Source organism: Metopolophium dirhodum, chromosome 1, assembly GCF_019925205.1.
Source record: "Metopolophium dirhodum isolate CAU chromosome 1, ASM1992520v1, whole genome shotgun sequence".
In the NCBI taxonomy this organism is placed as follows: domain Eukaryota; kingdom Metazoa; phylum Arthropoda; class Insecta; order Hemiptera; family Aphididae; genus Metopolophium; species Metopolophium dirhodum.
The window spans coordinates 103,143,075-103,162,829 of record NC_083560.1 but is presented as its reverse complement, the minus strand read 5'-3'; the positions used below and the strand labels follow the sequence as shown (position 1 = coordinate 103,162,829).

The following is a 19,755-nucleotide window of genomic DNA, read 5'->3' as shown; positions in this document are numbered from 1 at the left end:
CAAAGTCAGGGGTCACTACACTCTTCCGCATATACAAAGAAGGAAAAAGATTTGCCACCACCAATTTTCATTAAAGGTGTAATCAACTTTTCTGAAGTAAGAAAAGCATTCTCAGACATTACTGGACCCTATTGTTTTAGCGGTAAACTCCAACTCGACACACTATCAGACAATTATGAAAAATTATACATTTTTTAAATTAAAATTATGCTGAATTCCAAACATATCAGCTCCAAACCGACAAAGCGTTCAGAGTAGTCGTCAGGAACCTTCATCCCTCAACTCTCGTTTCCAAAGAGGAAATTGGCAATTATGTTCAACAAGTAACCAAAATCCTGCACTATCAAACCAAAATTCACTACCTATGTTTTTCGTTGACCTTAAACCCGAATGCAACTAATACAGATAGATATTTTTGATGTAACTTCTATACTTCACACTAAAATCAAGATAGAAGAGCCACACAAATAATGCCAAATTCCTCAATGCATAAAGTGCCAATCTTTTGGTCACACTGAATTCTACTGCTCCCATATTCCTCGGTGTGTCAAATGTGACAAAAACTTTCTTACAGAACCGTGCACCAAATCACGTGATTTTCTTGTCATCTCTCTTTTCTATGGCAATCATCTTGTAAATTACAATGGGTGTACTGTTTACAAAGAACTTCAATAGCGTCACAGACAACCTTCCAATTCAAAACATACCTTTCAACAACGCCAACACCTTGGTCCTCAGCCAACCAACTAGCTCACCACACACCAACACACGTAAAATATCCTACGAAAATGTAGCAGGTAATGACACCACTCAAAAAATATGACTAACCCTCTTCTCACAACCTGGAAAATGTAATTTCTAAACTTTTAAATAAACTGAAGTCCTTAAATAATCCTCTTCTCGCCCTTCTGACTACCATCATCTCTAAATAATCAGTACTAAACCCAAAATTATGATAAATAACTCATTCACCCCCAGCTACATCCTCATCCTACTATAGAACGCAAATGACCTTCAAAAATCACAGAAATAAACTCCTCAAACCCCTCCAGGAAAAAAGAATAGATGTTGCCCTCATCTCCAAAATGCATTTAATTAATGTATCGTATATACATTTTCCTAGATACATACGTTTTGTGCAAATCATCCAGATAACACTGCTCATGCATGTGCAGCCATGTTTGTCAGATCCTCAATTTTCTTATGACTAGACAATTTTAATATAAATACATTTGGTGAAATTGTCAAGTTATTTAAATCAATACCTAATTAATAAGCTTATATGTAATATAATAGTATTATGTTATTTATAATATATTTATAAAACTAATTTAAAACCTACTAATAAATCGATATTTTTCTTTATTTCAATTGCTGTATTCTTTAAAGTTATGATTATAATTTAAAAATTGTGGTTGCTGGTTTTCATATCAAGCAAATAAAAATAATACTATGAAAAGTTGATTTTGATTAAGAAGTAGACGATCTTAGATTTAAATCATCAACTCTCCATACCAATATCGAAGTACACGATTTTATTTTATGTCTAAATAGTTAAGTTTATAATATAGATTGTGTGTTGGTGTAAGATGGTTTGGAATGATAATACTGACAACTGTTAACGGTACGACACGATTTTATTGAATACTTTTAAAATTACAATTGTAGTTACAATAAAAAGCGCGTTGGTTTGTCGACGACGGTCCAGTCAAAGCTGAACGCCGCCGTCCGCCGTCTGCCGGCGGCGGACGGACCGGTTTCCGGTCACGCTCTCGCGGACGTCGATAGAGACGCCGTGGACGTTGCGATAACGACCGCGACATACTCCCCCCCGAGTCCGCGAGACGCGTCCGAGCAACTAGCTAGTCCACTGGGAGGATGACAGGGTCCCCGGGTGTCACCTCCATGGCTTGGATCCACCGCTCCACCACGGCCAGCTGCTGCTCCTGGGTCCCATCCACTAGCTGCTGGGCCGGCTGCTACTCCGCTGGCAGTGGGGCTACCGGTTGCACCGCGGGCAGCTGGGCTTGTGGCTGCACCGTTGGCCGTTGAAACCGGCCTCGCCCATCCCGGATGTCGTGGCGTGGTATGCTGGTGGTGCTCGGCGAAGTGGCACACGCCCGGGTGGCTCTGCCCTTAGCCTGGCAGCTTCATGCTGTGGGGTGTTGACCCGCGTGGACCGACATCCCTCAGTGAATCCCCGCTCAAACAGGGCCCACGCAGTCGGGCTTGCCTGTATCCGGCCGAATGAAGCAGTTGCCGCTCTTTCGGCCGACCAACCACCGACCGTGTCCTCCGGACCATCGCCCGACAGCCTCTTGGCTTCCCGCAACAACTGCGCGGCCATCGCCCGGAGCTTTTCCACATGTGTGGCAATCATGCCACGGGATGGCCGGTTGTTGCGGGTTGGTGGCGGATGATTTGCTCGTTCTGCCATCTAAAACAAGGTATGGTTAGTTAATGTTCTCGGACGGTCCTACAGCTCGCTTCATCGCTGAGACATGTAACTTATTAGGGTGTTTACCTTCCATCAAGAACACTCCAGTTCCTAGTGGTGTACCCAACTTAACCGGAACTAACCATTTCGGGGTGAACCCCGCGTGAAAACGCTTCCCCCCCTACCACCGGAGCATGATCTGGTTCCACCGGAGAATCTTTGATTCCTACCGAAGGGTTCCGATCTGCTCCGGATGTCTCCGGACCATTGTTGCCGTCATCCGGCGACTCTTCAGCCAACTCGAGCTGCCAGTCTCCGGGGGCCTTAATCTCCCGACCAAACATTATTTTGGCTGGCGACTGTCCGGTGTTTCGGTTTTCTCTTTTTCTTACGGAGAACCACACGTGTGGCAGGTAAACATCCCACAAATGGTGATGCTTATCAACAAGTAAGGTTCGAAACCTTTTCTTCAACTCTTGATTTCACCTTTCTACCAGGTTGACACGTGGGTGGTATATTGGAGTCGTTCATCCTTCCACTCCCCACCTCTTGAGTGCATCTTCCATTGCCTTGGACACGAACTGAGAGCAATTATCTGACAATAATGCCCTCGGGTATCCGAACCGTGGGAACAACTCCCGTTCGAATGTATCTACAATCGATTTGGTCGTCGCCTTTCCTAAGGGGTACGCCTCTACCAAACGACTGTAACAATCAGTTACTACCAAAATCGTTGTCTTACCCCGCTGCGTCCGTGGGTATGGGCCCATAAGATCGATGCTCAGCACCTCCCAAGGTTGACGCGGGACTCGGGTGCATATCCGATCTTCTGGTTTGCGATTCAGTGGTTTTACCCGTGCACAGATATCGCACGCCCGCACGTAGTTACGTAATGCTTCACGCATACCGGCCAAAAAAAACACGACACTTTATGCTTCGGTACGTTTCTTTACACCCTGGGTTCTTTCCACTCGCTGCATCATGATCGTGAAACTTTTGTAACAGAATCTGGGCCTTGTCCGCTGGGACGACCAGCCCCTCTTCCCCATGCTCGTTGGATCGAGGGTGGCGGTGCAACACCTTGTCCGCGGACACCAAAGACGCCTTCAACTTCCGGAACGTATCTTGTTTAATTTCTGACCAACGCCATTTGGTCCATTTGACTCGTGAGTGGTGCCGTGATCTCGATGTAGTGTGGCACGAACTAGCTGTACCACCCACAAACGCCTAACACCCGTAACACGTCTTTTGTCTTCTTTGGAACCGGTAGTTCCTGAACCGCCGTCAGTTTTTTCGGTTCCCGGTATATTCCTTCACCATCCACGACGTGCCCTAGGAATTTGATCTGTGCCACCCCGAATGTACATTTTTTTGGTTGGCACGTCAGACCGTAAGTCTGGAGTCGCTCCAAGACTCTCTGCAAGTAGTTTAGATGTTTATCGGGACTCTCAGAGTATACCACAATATATCAACCAAATAAACCAACACAAATTTACCGACTAACCCATGGAAGACTTCGCTTAACAAATGACAGAATATGGCGGGGGCATTTTTAAGTCCAAAAGGCATTACTCTGAACTGGAATAATCGGTCCTAAAGACCGTGAGTGGACGTGTCTCTGGAGAGAGACCCACCTGCCGATATCCTGATTTTAAATCCATGGTGCTGTTAATCTTCGCTCCAACCATTCCTCGAACCATGTCATGGAGGTCCGGCATCGGGTGAGCATGTTCTGATGTTCAGACGGCGATAGTCAACGCAAAATCTACGTGAGCCATCCTTTTTCTTCACGAGTACCACCGGTGCAGCCCATGGAGATATTCTAAGTTCAACAAATCCCTGTTCTACCATGTCTCGACCCATTTCGGCAATCACCTCGTTTTTTTCTCGGGAGTACCCGTAAGCGTTTAGAGCTACCAGATTTGGAACCTTGAGATGGATCTGGTGTTCTATCACCCGAGTTCTGCCTACCTCTCCGGAGAAAACCTCCGGATATTGGCATAGTACTTCTTTGACCCACATACCGTACTCTCCTTCGGGTAAACTTGCGGTTGTTAAGTCCACTCCTACGGTGACCGGAGTTACTGGATTTCTCCGACTCACGGAAACACGTCTTTCTTTTCCTAGATGGATTATGCAACCGAATCCCAAGCGACTTGTTGCTCCACGAGGAAATCATGGCCCAGAAAGACATCTCCGATTAGATCGTCTAGCACTGCGGCGCTGAAGCTTACCTCCAATTCCTAAAATTCGAAAAACTCCGTTATTTCTCGGGTCCGACCGTCCGCCATCCGGACAATCTCCGGTTCTTCGGTAAAACTCTGGCCAAACTTCTTTGCCACCCATGGTTTGACGTATGTCCTCGCCGCTTGGGAGTCCAGTAGTGCTACTACTGCCCCGAGTGCAAACTCTAGTTCTATGACCGGTAACGGAACATTCGTTACTTTTGTTTTCCCCGTTGACATCGTTGCAATGGCTGGAGACTCTAACACTCCGGTCCGCAGATCCAAATAGCGTTTTATCAACTCAAACTTTGAGTCCGTATCTGAGTCTCTCCTCTTGCACTTTTCACGTGGATAAGGAATGAACTCCTCGGAAGAATCTTCGGATGTGACCGGACTAATTAACAACTCCTGTGTTAACTCATCTTGTTCCGTATCACTTGCAATGCTGTCCGCGACATTTTTAATGGAAAAATAACTCACCTCGGTTAGATTTTCACTTTTGTCCGGAACGTTTTCGATCCTTAATGATTTTCCCGATCTATTGTCCAGCTGGTCGGAAGACGTTTCCATAACCGAACCATTTACCCGGTCCATTGTCACGAACTGTGGTTCCTTTACCGGAACGTCGTTTTCAATGGATTTTTTCGGGTGGTTTCGGTGATTTCTCCGGTGTTTTCCCGGTTACCGGTTCTCGGATTACCGGTTCTCGGTCGCGCTCTCGCAGATGTCGATAGAGATTCCGAGTACGTTGCGATAACGACCACGACATGTGTACTTACAATAGTTTATTAATATTGATATTTATACCGAAAGTCGAAGGTGCAGTTGAATATATCTGAAAAATACATTTAAAGAAAGTTATTAGCTCTTGTTGGTGGCACGCAGGACCGTAGGGGAATATAATATATCCCCCTAATGTGATGTATTTACTATTTATATATAATATATGATTGTATTATACAAATTAAATGTTCAAATACAAATTAATAAATTATTACAAAATGAAAAAATTTTAAATGTTTTATTGTATTAATATATAGTTGGTTTATTTTTATCATAGCTACTACTCGATGAGCAATAAGCATGATGTAAAAACAAATTTCATCGTTAAATTACTTCAGTATTTATTTATAAACACAGTGTAACCTGTCACACACTGTACCTTCATAATTACAGTACTTTCCTACGTAAGACATACATAATATAAACATGTAGTGGATTTTGGGTATAACTGCTGCAATTCCTAACACTTTATGTTATCAAAAATTGTGCTGTATCACTTACGATGAAATAGACAACGTGCAAACACATCACCATCGGCCATCAAGATATGTCATATTTTTTAGGAAAATAAAATGTTGTGATTTTTTTGTAATTATAGCATGCTTTGTGAATGCCAAACCGCTTAGTTTTAAAAACCTGAAACCTCATTGAACTCAATAATATTGATTTGTTTAGTCGGTTCCTTATCGTAGACCCCCTTTGGTACACCTCTAATATAATTATAACTTAACACATGGTTAAACATCTAAGACGACATTAAGATTACTACTTATCTTGGATTATATCATTTATTTGTAAAAACTTTGTTTTTGTTTAAACAGCTTTTCAAACATTTCGTACAATTCAATTGTTTTTTCGTTTTGTGTTTTTAGTATACACTTATATACAGTATATTTGACGATTATTTGCTTTAGATTACGTTTTTTTCGGGTATTAAATTTAAATTATCTAAAATTATAATGACTGTATTATAAGTTATAATTTCTGCTTATTCCTATAATCCCCAAGGGAAATTTAACATTTTTAATTTGTGTACATAACAGTGAAGGGTGTGTGATACACCAGAAACCATGTCATCATTTTTTAGAACTCAATAAATAATAAAAAACTCATCTTTTTTTATCATAGAAATGCATCAATAGAGACAAGACTTCTACGTTGGAAAAAAACGTAACGTTTAAAATGTAATATTCTCGTTGCGTCATTCTCTATCGCCGTCAACAGTCAATACGATTGAGATTACGGTAGAAAACTATTGGATGGGTTTGCAGTATTTGTCTGGTAGGTACCTAAATGTTTTGTACCACAATAGTTATTGTTAAGTTTAATAGTTTTTTTACTTTTTTGTAGCTTACTCGCTTTTAACTCCAAATGATATCCAACACTGTTCATCAAATATTACTAAGATTTATTTGGGATGATTTTGAAAAATGGTACTTACTAACTTCATAAATTTAATTATTATTTTATACACTTAATTTAGTTTTCTAAATAATAGGTGGGTAATGTTTTAATTAGTTTAATTTTTTTATTTACTTAAATATTAGGAAATATTTTATTATTGATTCAACTATTGTACTGATGACTTATTAGTTATTAGTTTATTACCTATTACACTACCGTTAGCCATTATAGTATATTGTATAATGTACAGTACAATAATACAGAAAAATACAACATGTTCATATTGTTAATGATCTGCAATCTTTATCTCAGTAGTAATCATTTACAGGTATAAAACTGGTCCACCAACCTTTTTAAAAGTCTAGTAATAGTTATCCCTCTATCAAACGCTAATAAAAAAAGCCTTAGGGTGATATTTTTTTTATATTTTCCAGTTGTATTTTATACACTGTTAGAATACAATACTATATCATTTCGGCATGATGTCCAACCCACCTTTGTAAATTCTACGTTTCTTTCATTTTTTTTTTTTAATCACTACATAAATTATTTTTATGGCACGAAGCAACATCTTAATTTTCCTGACCTCCACTGAAAGTTGTAAAAGCCAGGTTTCTTTGTTATGTTTGTTCTTATTTTAATTCACATACTTTGGACAACCCATTTATCTAGCTACTTGTAAAAAAATATTCAGTATTGTCGGTTTTCACACCCCGTGACTCATCTAACGTGATGTATATGATACACTTTTTTTGTTAAACCCACCAAATTGATTTTATAAAAATGCCCAGTGTTTTATAATTAACCATTTCTCTAGTATCTAATATTCAAACCCTTAGTAATAACTAATAATACATTTTATTTAAATAGAAATATGTTGAATGCTCTTTTAAATGAAAAATGTTGCGATGACATGAACAGATACAAAATAATCTAAGGTAAATCCAATAATATTTGAAAATAAATATGTATAATATATATAATTCTAAAGAGAATTATATTTTTTTGTTAAAAAATAATAATATCCATCATTAATTATAAAAATGTAAATACTATAAATAAATACCAATATAATAAATGTAATGCAAATATCTTATACATATTATATCTTTATACTCAAGGCCGTATCTGAGGGGTCCAGGGGGTCTGGACCCCTCCCCCCCCCCCCGAAATTTATTCAGTATGTCTTATTTTTAATCAAATATCAAAACCTAAATTCAATAAAATTATAATATACATGTTTGTCTTAGCCCCCAAATTGGTGTTTCCTTTTTGGGTCCTGGACTGACGTCAGCCTGTCTTCCTGAATTCAAAATTATGAAGTCAAACCATACTAAAAAATGTGTAACTATTTTGTAAAAATTTGTAACCTCAAAATTAGAATTTGTAAACTAGCTAAATCTTAACCTAAATTTTTTTTCTTAGATAAAATACTTTAAAATCTAATACTAATAATTGACCATTAATTGTTCAGAAATCAGTTACATAATATTGAAAATCCATAGTCAGGATTAATTTTATAAGCGTTTTAAGTTAGAATTTTGACAAAATTCGTCAATATCATAAGTCACAACATTAGCTATAATATTTGCATCATTCTACGGTACATTGGTATTGACTTATATCTATAACTCAAATTTAAAATACTATCCTTAATGAATTGGTTTTATAGACCATAATAAAATTGATGATCCATTACAGTAATCCACTCAATGATAAAATACAATTGAAAGCTTCTATAGCTAAAGGTTCCAACAGATAGATAACAATTAAGTGTAATTTTGAATTTTTCCCTATCAGTAGCTCATTTTGAAACAAATCTGTTCAGTGTCTTCTTGTTTCACCTGGTTAATTCTATGACACCAAATATTTAAGTATTAAATAATTGAAATCATACATATTTTTGTAAAATATTACAGTCTAAATTAAATTTAAAATATTTTGTATATATAATATTTATCTTGTTGTTTTAGTATATTTGTGCAATTTAGAAGTGCATTATTTTAAATTTGTAGTGCATTTATGCAATTTCTTAGTTTTTTTTGGACATCAAATTCTCAATGATATTAACAAATATTCAATTTTGTTGATAAATTGGTGGGATTATTAATTTATTACGACAATTTATCAAAATTACGGGTAAATATAGTGGTAAAGGTAATTTTAATGTGCGTATATCTATTCCGCCTATTAAGCATCGACTCCGCCGGCTAGTTATTCCAGTCTTAAATTTTAACAATAAAAAATAGTAAAAATGATTAACTTCCTAATTTACAATTTTGTAGAACAATATTTTAAAAATATTTTAAAAACATTAATAATTTTGGAAATCATGAGTGATAATAATCATTCATGATAAAAAATCTACTTATATTTAATATTTTTCTGCGAGTTTTATATTTTTTTTTATACATAAATATGACTCGGTGAAATAAGTAAGTACTTAATAGGAATTTTATCCAGCGGAATTAATAGTTAACAGAATCAAATATGTAGATATTATAAACAGTTGCCGGAGGAATCAATAAATCCCCTGCATTTTAATCCTTGCTCCATTATATAGAAAAATTATTTGTCCTACATCGTGGTTTTAAAAACAAATTATTTGAAATTTATCCCAAGAAAAAAGTAGTCCTATATAAACACAACGTGATACCGGCTATACCTGTAATGGACTTTAGGATATTGGGTATAGTTTTTTTTTACCATCGTTCAATACAAACATAGACTAAAACTTATTTTTTCAGTGGCGTCATTTCAGTTTTTCACGCAGATTCACATATTATAGTGAATATGGGTGGGGAAGGGGAAGGGATGGTAAATAATCAGATATTTGAACGTCACACACAGGATTTTGAAGTATTATATATTAATATTTTTGTCAAATATTAAATAGAAAATGACATCTACAATACACAGTATAACTATTAACTTCAATAATAACATATCTCTATAGTAAAAAATAATTAATAATTAAACACAATATACCTATAGAAATTAGAACATATACTTTAGAATATTATAATATTATATTATATTATATTTAGCGAATAGGTCTTATTTGATATTCTGACGAGGGTATTGTAACGTTTTGGTAGTTGGTATTATTCTAAGAATATAATAATAATTCTTACATGTCGAACTCTACACTGCACATGTGACGTATATAAGGATTAACCCTCCCCACACCATATATGCATCATTGCACCGCACACTTGTATGCAGTACGCATTATGAAGTGTTATGTGCTCACACCAGTCAAGTACCAACCAATAGGAAAACTCGGACACGGTAGCCGGTCGATTATCAGTAATTAAAAATAAAATAACTATACATTTGTTTGTTTATCAAATACAAATTATAAGAATAGTATTAAAAATAAGGCTTTTTATAATTTGTAAACGAGGTTCAAACAAATTCTTGACTGGATCAGATACTTTAGTTGCCTCCCCCCCCCCTCCTCAAATGACGCTACTGAATTATTTATCATAAAATTGTACATGATTTTCTGAAATGTTTAATGAATAATTTGTAAAATAATGTTATAATACCTACATAAAGTTTATAATTTACTTTTTAGTTTTATGTCTGATAATATTAAGATGCACTGTAAGTGAAGTGATAAATAAATGGAAAGCTTAAACATTAACTAACTATTTTATTTTCAACAATATGAAATATTGTGATCTGAAAACTAAATCAGTAGAATGGAACTTTTAATATTATAACAATATTATTTTGATTTAAATTCTCTGAAAATAATAATAATTTATGTACTGATAATATTTTGTTCGTCGGAATGTTGTTTTCAATGAATAAATTAATGATAGTCAATTCAATAAATTTCCATTTCATTATTTTGTGATGAAATTATTATAAACGTCAAACTTGGTTCAGGCAGAGGTTCATACTCGTTATTTTGGGGCATTCAAGTTTGGAGAAATTATTTCACGTATCGACGAATATTGTTCGGTCACTTTATGGAAATCTTCATTTTTCATAATCAAAAATCGATGGCTAAAGCGCAATCGGCCAATGCAGACCAGACACACAGCATTCTGTGCGTAGGTACATCAAATCATAAATTGACACGTTAAATTTTAATAATTTGATGTCAAGGCATAAATTGGTTGGACTATAATCATTATTAACACATTAATTTTAACTTCCTCGTAATTAAAACATACATTTCAGTTGTATACGTATACAAATTTGATGTATTTTAACAAATCATTGTACTACCTATATCAATATTGTAATAACTAATAATCATATTATATTATCATTATATAAATTACCATACACGCGACAGTGATGTAGCTAAATAGCCTACTCAAGACGCCGTGTAATCATAATATTTTTTTTATTGTATTGTTAAAAAAACATAGTAGGCACATCTTATGAGGTATCGGAAACACAGGCCAACATTTTGTACAAAGGTACAAAGACTGGTTGCGTCAAAACCGTGCACGAAATATTATAAATTAAATCGGACGTCTCGAAAATACCTAAGTGTTTTAAAATATTATTATAGTTATAAATGACCTAACCATTAATTTCGCGCATAGTGTATTAACATTATTATACTTTTTCTTTTATTATTTAATACATTGCTTTGGTCAGTAAATTGATTTTTAACCAATCCCTTAGTAAAAATTTGCACTTTCTAACAATAACTCATGCCTTAAATATAACATTGATCTTTTTGACGCATGGTCTGCACTCTGCAGTCAGTGAAATCGCATTTCCACCTTCAGTATTAGTACAAGTTGGCTAACTAAAAAAGAATGTATTGAATACAATTTTATTTTTATTTTGTTCTGAACTAAATACTTATCCTGAATTCAAGCAATTTCATAAACAAATTGAATTTACCAAAATGTAAGGATAATAAGTAAAAGTTTAGTTTTTATATAATGACTAATTAAACAACTGAATAATCGAATAAAGTCCGATAAAAAAAAATCTCGGGAACTTAAAGGTTTAAAAAAACCATTTATTATAAGAAGTTTATTCCCAGATTTGATAAAGAAAAATAAATATTTTTTTAAGTATTTTACAGTTTGGATTTAATGAAAATACAAATAATTACACTTTTTAAATGATTGGTAATATTATATTAGTTCCTAACTTAGTTTTTTCACATTTAAATAAGTGCAACTTAAACTTATTTTAATTTTGTTAAAATTATTTAATGCTAAAAATATTGGGAGTAAAAAGGCTGTATATTATGAAGAAACATAGTAAACGAAGTATAAATTTTGGATTTTGTATAATAATTAATAATTATCAATAAACTAATATTATTTAATTAGTTAAAACGTTAATTTAATTTAAACTTTTTAACTTAACTAGTTACTTTTGGCTTTTCATTAACTGTTTACTTACTAAATTTCTTTTTTAATTAACAAGAATTAACGAATTAAGTTTTCATTTTAAGAAGTAAGTTAAGTTAATTTATTTTGTTTTTAATTTAATTATATTTTAATATTTCAGTCAATTTCATTTTCATGCCAAAACATATTTACAGTGAATTGTTTGAAGTTAAAAAAATTTACTAAATTTATATCATTCGAATCTAACTTGTATGGAAATACCGTATAAAGTATAAACACTTTAGTCTATAATTTTGTTTTGGGTTGAAAAAAAATTAAGGTTGTATAAATAAACTAACTTATTTTTACTTTATAAAAAGTTAACAAATATTGTGTATTAACTTTTAACTTTTAACTTTTTGTTATTGGTGTATATTAACTTAACTTAACTGAGTTAAAAAATCATAAACTTGCCCAGCCTTATACTATTTTATATATACATAATTGATAATACTTTTATAAATATTTTACTAACAAATAATAATGTATTTATTTGATCTTTGATTATTCTTAGTTCTTAATTATTTAAAATAAAATTGGGATGGATTGTCTTTTAATTGTGTTATACTTACTTAAGGGGCCCGGTGCCAGGTTTTCAAATTTGCAGTTCTACAAAATTTGAAAATTAATTTTTATATTTTAGTTGTCATCTAAATTATAATACTTTTTCATTAATCTACTACCCGATACGCATTTAGGGGTGGGGGGGGGGGCGTTATCGTGTGTATATTATATCGAAAAAAATGACTTCACGGGAATAATTTTCAGGCTTTGTAGAATTGTCGGAATTTGATTACTGTTTTTTTATCTGAAAAAAGAGTAGGTTGGTAATAAGGTGTAAGGTTGGTAGGGTTGGTACGGACACGTTAGAACGGTTGTTCAGGTTGAAAACACGTGTATGTGTGGTAAGGTTTTAGCGCTCTACGAACTAGGTTGGTCACCCATCCGGGAACTAGTAGCAGTGGCCGTTGCTTACTCTCAGTCACGTTGCGTGATTGATATCAGCCAACGCGCCGCTCCAAGCCACATAAAAATATTATGACAGTTAATAAAGTATAACCTTCTATAAAAATGTCAAATATCCAGTTATTAAGGAAAAAAAAATAATTTAACTCAAAATATCTTATTAACGACCAATAGATAATACATTAACGTATTTAGTGAAACACATAGATTTTCACTGTGGTTTAAACTTCAAACGGTATAAAAATAACCATTTCAAGGGAAATATTATACATAAAATGTACATAGTATAATATTATACAGTGAGTCAAAGTTACTCGGAATTAGTGAAACCGATATCGCATAAACTGTGTGACGTAATATAACATTGTAACAATATATAATTAGCTGTTCACCTACTATTGTCATTTACATACATAATAATAATATAGTAACTACGATTTCGAGTATACAATGTTTGACATATTAACGAGTTTAGTGAGAAATGATTTTCTCCATAAGTGTTTCTTTACCTTTAAGAAGTGCTAACCAACAATTCATGTAACGACTAACAAGTTAACTTTAAACCACAATGAAAATGCTTAAACTTTTAATGAGTTATTTTTAATATCACGACAAACGCTTAGTTACTAGGAAAAGTTTATTTTACTGAAATACAAAATATCCACATACGAGTATAAGCTATCTTACATTTTTACCGTGAATTTCGTTATTTGGGAACTTTTCCTCGTTCCATTATTATTTTGCTCGGATGAACATATTTTCAATGACATAATTTTCAGCTTACAATACTTTAGAATATATTACTTATTTCTTCAAACACATCGAATTTAGACCCACACGAAAGATAGATAAAAGACCGGATTAAACGCACTAAAAATGTTTTAAATTTGAAACAAATAGTGTGCATTATGCAATGCAATAATCTCAAAATTTGCAAGAAAATAATTTATTATAATAATTAAAAAGGTAATAATGAAAATAATTAGATGATTTGTAGTAAATAACACGCAAATACACGTAATATGGGTATTTTTCTATGTTTTTGATTACTGTTCAGTATACCAAAAATAACAGTACGAATATGAAAATGTTATTTATTATTATTAAAAGTACATCTTTGTTACCAAAATCCATTGAATAAAACTGAAAAAAACTACAGTGACAGCTTAAAATTAAATTAGTAGAATACATTAGTATTTTATATTAGATGGTAGATTAAATAGGATATTTTGATGAATTTGAATAGGTTATTGTAGGAGTAGGGTCTAGGCTGAGGATTATTTAAAGGTGCGTAAATATGAGGGTTTTACTGTGAGCAGCTAATCGTTAGCTGTTTTTCTGTTATAAGAGTGTATAATATAATGTACTATTGGACCAATTTAACCATTCAAATATGTTTTTATATGCAAAATAAAATGTTGTTCATATAATAAATTTGTTTAGTAACGTCGAAATTTCACAGTTTCATACCAAATAACTCTGGTTTACTATAACGAATGATAAATACATGTTGGCTCCCTGACGTTGTCTGATTGACCCCGGACCAATGCCATTGTTTTGTAACTCACATTTTGTAACTATTTGTAACACACTTTCAGAATGTTAATTTAATTAATTTTTTTTTAAATATTATAGTTTTATTAATTATTAATATACATAATTTGTATTAATTATACTTTTAGTAATTTACTATTTTTATTAATAATCTTAATTAGTTTTTTTTAAATAATTAGTTTTTATTTATGTAATTCGACAATTTTTTTTATATAACTTTAATTAATTTTATATGACGGGTTAATCATGAATTAATTGCATTTATTTTAGAAATCTTTTTTGATCATTTTTAATTATAATTTTTGAGAAAAAATAACTAAAAATAATTTATTATACTAATTTATACATATATTTTTAAAAAAAAGAAACGATTTTGTTGACCAGAACGTAAAATTAATTTTTTTTATAACAAAAATTATTCTTCACAATGTTTAAAAAATTATAATTTTCAAGAATTATTTTAGAATTTATTCATCTGTTTCATATGAGAGGAAACTAAATTAATATTACTATATTTTTACAAGTAGGAAGAAAGCCATTAATTGATAAAGATAAAGTATTTAGGTACAAATTAATTACAAAACAATGGCGTTGGTCGATAAGACAAAGGCGGGGGGCCATCTTCACGCACGTATAATAAGTGACTATTTTTTCAAAAGACAGCATACATCTTATACGTTCATTTCCACACGAAAATACATTAATAGTGATATATTAATATTAAATCAAACAATAAGTGAATTTGTTGTAATAAAAAAAAAATGGTATGTTGGCGTTATAAAGAACCTCCCAGTGACACAATTTCAAAGATTTGAATACTGATTTTAGTTTTAGATTCTGAGTGGAGCGATAATTATATCGATTTTACAATAATGTATATTTTTAATTTTTTTTTTCTATCCGAAGTTACTTTTTCTAGTTTTCTAGTCTCTTCGGTTTCTGATAGAATATTGGATTTAGGTAGTTGGTACTTTTTGCCTTTGGCAGGCCAGAGTTGAAAATTCTTAATATTTTATGAAATGTTCGGGAAAAAAGAAAAAGAAATACTAACATTCGTGAAAATTTTGATATCACTATTAAACTAATGGTTTGGTTAGTTTTTGTCTAAAAATGTTGATAAAAAAAATTTTAATTTCTATAAATAGCTCAAACGAGTCAAAATATATTATCAAAAACTGGTTTTACGTAAAAATTCCCGTTTTCCTCAAGTTTTTGTTTTGCTTTTTTCAATTATTAAGAAAAGTACTGGACACAAAATTAACTATAGGTAGATAGGAGTTTCCGGTTTTATTAATAGCGGGCGTGCGTATTATTTTTTCATTGTACAATATCGCCACGTGCGTATTGTATTAATATCTGATATCTATAGTATTATATTGATAATAATAGTTATAACAATTTTAAAGTATAAGTACATTTGGAGAGGCGAAATGGACATGGTCGTCGTCATCGTCGTCGATTTGACGGACGCGCGTGTCTTGGTGTTCCGAGCTCCTGTGACAAACCCGAGGGCGGCGCCGCCGTAGCCGGTTCGGCGGCGCGCATCGTTTTATAATATCGCCGCCGCCGCGCCGCCAGCGCCGAACACCGGTCGGCGGCACACGACGACGACGACGACGACGACGAGTCTCTCGCGCGCGCGTCTCTCTCTCGCACGGCGTCGGCACGCGAAAATTATAACATTACGAAAGACATCGCACGGTCGTCGTCGTCAGTCCGCCGCGTCCAGCCACGCGCCCAGCACGTCCGCCGCCGGGAGCTCGCACGCCGGTCGTTGTTTTGCGCGGGCGATTCGTCCGATTTTCGGTCCGTCACATTTTCTTCGCGATTTGTTTTTCTTCTGTTTTCCCTTCCGCCGAGTACGTTTTTTTTTTCGGTCATCCATTTTGACTCGTCATATTATAATTATACACATGCAGCTCTAAAAACTGATCATATATTTTTCTTAAAATTATTGTTAGTTCGTAACGCTTGCCTATATTACGCTATATTATTACAATAATAATATACATTTTTCATATTCGTCGTTTGATTACGCCGTGCCCGATCGACGAATCGAGTGAGTGCGCCGCGTCGGCATCGACAGAGACTCGTGTCCGCCCAAGCAGTCCTAGTCCTAAAGTGGAACCTGCTACGAAATATTATATCATCGCATTATCCACTGCCAGGTAATTATTGTTGTGATTATTATTCCCGTTTTCCGTAGTAATATCACAATTTAATATAATATACCTCGCCTCGTCACCGTCGTCGTCGCGACATAAAATTCACACCGTATTACTATTAAGTATTATTATTATTACAATAATTATTAATTATTATTTTTATACGTACACTACGACCCGTCCTCACGATCCCCCGGCCCGTCCCCCGAATCGTAGGTACGGCCCGGACACGGTTTGAATTGCAACAGTAGTTTGGCTCATTCCGATTTTCCAAGTACACCCCCCCCCCCCCCCCCCCCCCCACCACCACCACATGAAAACTCACCACTCACAAGAGAAACGCTCAGACCCCATTTGTATGTTTGTTGTTTTTTCTTAAACACACGCGAACATACCTAACCCTCGCCGAGCGTAAAACTAATTTAAAAGTTTTTTTTCTTCATTCCTTAAAAACGAACGTTTTGCTTTTTTTTCCTGCTAAATTACAAATTGGTTTGGTACATGCCTGTGTTATATAGTCTATATAACGTTATAAATTGTAAGTATAGAAATTATAGAGAAAAAATGTTGAAAATTTTTTTTCGTGCATTTAAATTACTGCACACAAAAATAATTACTACCTAAGTACTTACGTTAGATACGAATTTTACCCATTGTATTATTATTTATTATGTATATGATTTTAGAATCTGAGATTTTAATACCTATCTAGGTACGCTTCATAATATTATTATGGCCATGACAGTTCTCGACAGGTAACCATTAAAATACAATATAACGTGTTTATATTATTATTATTGTTCTAATAAATATAGGTACTAGTGTAAAAACTCGCAATTTTTCGCTTTCAACTCATTACATAATTATGTATTGTTTTATAGTTTAACAACTTACTATACGAACTATGAACAAAAATAGTAAAATTGTCATTTAAGCACAAAATTAACGTTTGAAAAATAATTACAACCTAAACAAATAGCACCGACAGGAAACAGTCACTGGTTGATGTACCGCCATTTATCTAGTAGTTACCTATAGTCATGACACTTTATTCACCTAAGTGCAAGCCAATGTCATATTATTATTATTTAATACTATACATTGAATAAAATCAGTGAAAATATATATAAAAAAGTGATTAAGACAATCTATCTTACTTCACTATGTACCTTGTGTTTTAATATATATAGGTACCCACGTATACTTTTTAAATTATCATAAAAAAACATTTACATAAACGTTCCAAAATGTATTGAATAATTATCAATGTGTTAAGTCTTTATTATATAAACCGGTATATAGTACCTTATAATATTTTACAATGAGTATTTAAAAAAACAATGAACATTTTCAATTGTTGAAAAATGCATTATTTTACCCAGAAGTATATACGTCTACTATTATATACCAATTCCCATTTTAGCATACAATTAATGGCGCTTATATTTTTACTCGTCATAACATTTTTTTCCAACTCAACATTCTAATAATTTGTAAAGTATATTTTTTGAATTACACCATTCACGACCAATTTCCTATACATATAATAGTAGAGCACTATAAAATATATTTTACAACTTATAACAAGCCATTTTATAAGTCCAAGCTCCAAAGAATGTTTTCCGAATAGGAAATACACTCACTAATGTTATATATCCATATAGCTGCGTTAGTATAATATAAATAACTTCCACTCAAAATCTAAGTGCGTGAATAATCAATAAATAATAAATATACATGTATTCTGATAGGATATGGTATTCATATATAATAGTAGGATAATCTATCTATATGGATATATGTATATATTATTTTATATATATTATTATAAAGAGAGAGGGTATTTTTAAAGCATTTTGATGTATAATTGATATAAAAAGATAAATTCTTCTTTTATTAATTTATTTGTATAAAATAACCTGGAGTTATATGATATTAACCATAGGTCTTTAAAAGATATTATTAAAAAATAATAAAATAGTGTATATTATATCAATGATGTATGTTTCACTATGGTATAAGATGTAACTGATAATTTGTATTGGGAAATCATACAATTAAACGCTTTACCTATAATATATGATTTAATATTTATTATTTAAGTAGATTATACAATTACTAAATAATTAAACCATGGTACCAACGAAGTTTTATGAAAAAAACTCATAATATTGGTATATTATACAACGATGTTAAAATGAAAAGTATCAATGTGTGGGTAGATTCATTTTATACGGGAGCGTTTGATAGGCGAATCTCGACTACTTTTCTTATATTAATTTATACCGTAGATATTCTTTTATTAATTATAATTGCAATGTAAACAATTGTAATAGGTATTTAATATTTTTTTTCAAACATATTCTTGGTTTAATTTTCTATAAAAAATGTCGAGGTAGGTATTTGGCAGAGTTTTTTTTTATTAATTATTATTAGCAAGAATAATTTTTAAATGAAGTACCTTTTTTTAGACAATACTCGAGGATAGTATTAAAAAAAATTCATAAACAACAGTGCTTGGGTTTAAGGCGATTTTAATAAACATCCAAACGTGTCTGTTTGTTATCTGAATTTAAAAGTAAAGTGAAAGCAGCTAATATAGGCTACTGTTTAAAAATACATGCGTTTGGCAGTTCGTTTGAATAATATACACATTACACATGACTACACTTCGGGCATACAAAAGTTATTTTACTATTCAATTACTATTTTGATTTCAATGAACCCGATAATTGGAAATTAGAAGGTTTATTGTATATTTTATTAAATTGTTACAGTGTTACACTAATCAAAGAACAAACATTTTTTCAAAGTTGCGAAATCCATTTTTACCAACATGACATTGT

General features: G+C 32.9%; 1 protein-coding gene across 3 annotated transcripts in view; it reads left to right on the top strand.

Moving 5' to 3' along the window:
- Positions 1-16,371: 16,371 nt before the first annotated feature.
- LOC132935396 (pseudouridylate synthase RPUSD2-like) overlaps positions 16,372-19,755 on the top strand; it is a 494,051-nt gene continuing 490,667 nt past the window's right edge. For 2 of the 3 annotated variants that reach the window (XM_061001943.1, XM_061001944.1), the window contains exon 1: positions 16,372-16,912. The gene's annotated coding sequence lies outside the window, so the exon portion shown is untranslated. The remainder of the gene's footprint in view (positions 16,913-19,755) is intronic. The other variant, XM_061001945.1, reaches the window with a different exon arrangement.